We start from the raw sequence: 4738 nt of genomic DNA, 5'->3' as shown, positions 1-4738 counted from the left end.
AGAGAGAGAGAGAGAGAGAGAGAGAGAGAGAGAGATGCTGCCACGTTCTTTTTTTTTTTCAATCGCACGCTCGGGAAACTGTAATCGCTCGAGTTTATCGCTCAATTTATCGCGACAGACCGCAGATATTATTAACACGAATTATTCTTTATACTGCGACGAGGTCGAATGCGGTTTTCGCTCGATGATATACGCGCAAAATTTTATATCGGAGTGGATAAATAAATCGTTGAATGAAGAAAGTAAACGAAACGTAATATACGATTGTTTCGAATTTTTCCATACACGCGAGATATTTCTTTTTCCCTCCTCCCCTCCCTATAATTTTTAATACAGTTAAGAATTTCAATTTCCTTCTCTCCAGTCAATCTATCCCCTTTTGTATTTTTTCCATAATTATAAAAAAGAATTCTATTAACTCTATTTCCATATCTTTTCCCATTACCTGGAATTTCGTTCGGCTGGAATCCGAGCTTTCGATATGATAAATTTCTTCTTCTCCTATTATGTACGAATACGAATGTACACGAAGATACGGAGGACGAAAATAATATGGAAAAAAAAAAAACGAAATTCGAACTAAAGACAGGGATTCCATTGCGAAGCGTGGAAATTACCATGGAACCAAAAAAAAAAAAAAAATTATACAGCTTATAAAGATTAAAAGATTAAAAAGATATAGAAGATATAAAGATTAAAAAGCGTCTTCCACACCTCAAGGCTCAAGTTATCCTCGTGATTATTCCCCGCACCGCCTCCCCGGCCAAATAATTACATACGTACAGACGGTGGTACAATGGAGATAACCAGCCCAGTATACATATTTCCTCCATCTACAAATTGATTCCGTTGTACGGGACGAAAAATTCACCCACGTACCTCACCCATTTCCTTTTCACCCTCCCTCCATTCGCCTTCCATTTCTTTCCCTTTTTCCTTTCTTTCTTTCGCTTTTCACCTCGCCTCGGTCGAGCAACTCGCCTGGCGCAATGCAACCAGGGATCGGTGATTTTCTAGCCGCAACGTGAGAGAGAGAGAAAGAGAGATAAAGAAAAAGTGACGGTCGAAAAATTCGCCGATTCACGGGAGAAGCAAGGGTGTCGACGAAGAGAGACAGAGATTAAATCGAAGAGAAAAAAGAGAAAAAAGAGAGAGAGAGAGAAAGGGAGGGAGAGAGAGAGGGTTTCGTCGCAGGTATTTATTTTAGTTCATCGATTTCCCAGGCTGGCTACCGTATACGGGATGGCTACCTGTATGCATGCAAAGTAATAGCCCCAGGCTGACGGACTAGCGCCTCTGCCACTTGCCGGGTACACTTGATCGCAAAAGTGCACCCTCCTAGTCACCCTCCTTCCCCCCTCCCAACACCCCTCTCGCGACGGCTTTGACGTTAATGGTCGATCGATCGGCCGAGAGACAGGTGCGTGGTAACGGTGTCGGCAAAAATAATCTTCCATCTATCCATCTATCGTTATGCGCATCCTATGTTCGAAATACGCTTCGAAATTCGTCTCCGCTTTTCTCCTTCTCTCGATTCTTTTCTTTTTTCTTTTTTTTCTTTTTCTTTTTAGAATACTCGCTCCCGTTCGTTTTCAATTTCTTCAAGCTTATTCTCCTTTAGCTCGGATCAGAGCTTCGGAGTTGGTCGTTAACCCAACTTGAAAGACTTCGAGGTGAAAAATTTCGAACGTAGTTACTTTAAACAATTACTCGAATTAAAATGTTCGAATGTAACGTATAATCTCGATTGTTTGATATCGATAATTATTTCCGATTATTATCCGCGCTTTGAACTTTATTTATTCTCAACTGTTAAATTTTGTCCAACGCCAATTTTTTCTTTTTTATCTCGTAATTTCACTCCACGTTCGACGTTAGTGAAACCGACGATGGTGGCGCATCGATCGATTTATCGATCGATCAAAAGAGACGAGAATTTCCTTTCGTTCCATCGGGGCGTTAAGATCAACGTTGTTCCGCTCCCGGTCGGATGGTAAAATTACTCGAAATTACTCCCGTTTCCACGGTCGAAAGCTAAACATCCGATGATTTAAATCGTTACCGCAGAACACGAGCCAACTTGTCGAAAGCCCGAGCACCCAGTCGCGACCTCTTTCGCCAACGCAAAACCTACGTAAGTGGTGGATAAGGATTAATTCGAATTCCAACCGCTCTAATACGATCTCTCTCTCTCTTTCTCTCTCTCTCGTTCCTATGTTCGTTTTATACTTTGTCGCACATTCTATCTCGACCGCTTCCTCCCTCCTCTCTCTCCCACCAACGAATTCGAACGAGACCAATTGCGCCTCTGAAACTTCCAACTTCCAACACCGCTCTCTCGTCTTCCAACTCTCTGTGTCTCCGTCCATTCTGTACACGAGTAAAGTTTTTCCACACCCTTCCCCCTTAATTTGACAGTCGATAACGAATAAAATTAAGCGTTTTCCTCGGCGGAGAAACTAACTTTTGCGAAGCTAAAGCCAGAGACGAGATTTCGACGATCCCCCCTCGCCAATGCCGATAACCACGAGACTGCGGTTTTCGACACCTTTAACGACACCCGGCTTACGTGACAGGCGATCCAACACGCGCGCGCGCGCGCGCTCCTCCATCCTAAAATTGATTACGGGTCTTTCATCTTCGCGTCGCAATTTGATCGCGAATTCATCGATTTTGTTGTTTCGATCGATAATCAATAAGCGGTTTGTCGAAACACTGTTCGGTGTTTGGTCGATTTCATCGATTCGGTGAAGAAGAAAGGATCGTTGTTCGTTGCTCAACGTCGTTGCGGCAAAGGAAAGTCATGACAATTTTCGTGCACTAATGAGATCTTTGATATCTGAAACGTATTATTTCTCAAATTTTAGAAATATTTGGATATACGAAAGTATTTTTGGAAATTAAAATAACAGTGATATGACAGGATATAATAATTATGAAGAAATTTTCGTGCTAATGAGAACGATGTCTATCTTTGATGTCTAAATGCTTAGAAATGGATGCACGATATCGAAAGTATTTTTGGAAATTAAAATAACAATGATATGACAGGATATAATAATTACGAAGAAATTCTTATTTTCGTGCTAATGAGAACGATGTTTATCTTTGATATCTAAATGCTTAGAAACGTTTAGATGTACGATATGGAAAATATTTTTGGAAATTAAAATAACAGTGATGACAGGATATAATTATCGCAATAATTACGAAGAGAAATCTTGTATTTTCGCGGAATTTAAATTACAATAATCTCCATTACAAGCTATTACAAAGTGTAATCTCTTCCCTATTTCAATTTTAACGAAATGATTTTTTCTCTTTTTAATCTGGCCATTTTGCAAAGTGCGAAAGAGCACTTTTCTATACAGATTTTCTATTTAAATAAGAGACAGAAGGATAGATTAAAATTCGTTTTGTTCACCACCTGTTATTCCATCAATCGCTTCTCTCCCGTTTTTCCTTTTTTCATCTTTTTCTCTCCCCTTCTTTCCATTATTTATCCACTCGTTTAAAACTATTCGACGAAATCGAAAATGGGGAAACGAAATTTGGAAATTTCGAGAAGAACACCTCGATCGTCAATTATTATTATTGCCATCGTCGAGTCAAGATAAAACTGGATAAAAGATTCTAACTATTCTTAAGATCGATATATTTAAAATATTTTATGTGAATTGTGATTATGAATTGATTACGAATTTCTTTCGATAAAATAATCTAACTATCCTTGAAAAAAAAAAGAAAATTGGATCGATATATTTAAAATCTTGTGTCTTGTGTGAATTGTGATTACGAATCTCTTTCGATAAAATAATTTAACTATCCTTGAAAAAAAAAAAGAAAATTGGATCGATATATTTAAAATCTTGTGTCTTGTGTGAATTGTGATTACGAATCTCTTTCGATAAAATAATTTAACTATCCTTGAAAAAAAAAAAGAAAATTGGATCGATATATTAAAAATCTTGTGTCTTGTGTGAATTGTGATTACGAATCTCTTTCGATAAAATAATTTAACTATCCTTGAAAAAAAAAAAGAAAATTGGATCGATATATTTAAAATCTTGTGTCTTGTGTGAATTGTGATTACGAATTGATTACGAATCTCTTTTGGGGAATATTACGAAAATGGAGAGAGGATGATCAAAAGCTTTATACAAATGGCTTTATACAAGTTCACGTGGCAATATGCCAGAGAAATAGAAAGATTTAATATCGAGTAATATCTAATTGTGAGTAACTTTCGTATTCGTTATTGATCAAGTTTTCTTTGTTATAAAAGTAATAAAAGGGAGAGGGGGAGAAGTTAAGCAAGATAATTCTGGATAATTTCGGCAGAGTTCGTTTCTATCTTAACGATATTTTCCCGCCCCGTGTAATAACTAAATCATCCTCTTAACTGGTTAACCGTGTTTCCTTTCTTTCCATTCGCCACTCTATTACGATGTAATTCCTTCCACTCTAGGGGCGACCACCGATTCTTCCCGCTTAAAGGTTAAAAAGCCTTTATGGAGATTAATATCTATCCCATAAATTGCAACACCTTTTTTTACCAATTATCGAAAATTTCAACAATAATACCAATATTTCTCTGGAATTAAAATACATCCTCCTCCTTCTTCTCCTCCTTCTTTCCCCTTTCCTTCCTTAAAATTACAGATTAAAATTTTAATAAAATAAAAGATTAAGGATTTATTCTTATAATTCCCATAATTACTTTTCATCATTCACTATT

General features: G+C 37.5%; 1 protein-coding gene across 1 annotated transcript in view; it reads right to left on the bottom strand.

Moving 5' to 3' along the window:
* The window catches only part of LOC102671921, a 14701-nt gene that overhangs the window by 3220 nt on the left and 6743 nt on the right, over nt 1-4738 (bottom strand).

The sequence above is a fragment of the Apis dorsata genome, unplaced genomic scaffold, assembly GCF_000469605.1.
Source record: "Apis dorsata unplaced genomic scaffold, Apis dorsata 1.3 scaffold_29, whole genome shotgun sequence".
Lineage (NCBI taxonomy): Eukaryota > Metazoa > Arthropoda > Insecta > Hymenoptera > Apidae > Apis > Apis dorsata.
Note: the sequence above shows the minus strand (reverse complement) of the source record. Positions and strands in the feature narration are given on the sequence as shown.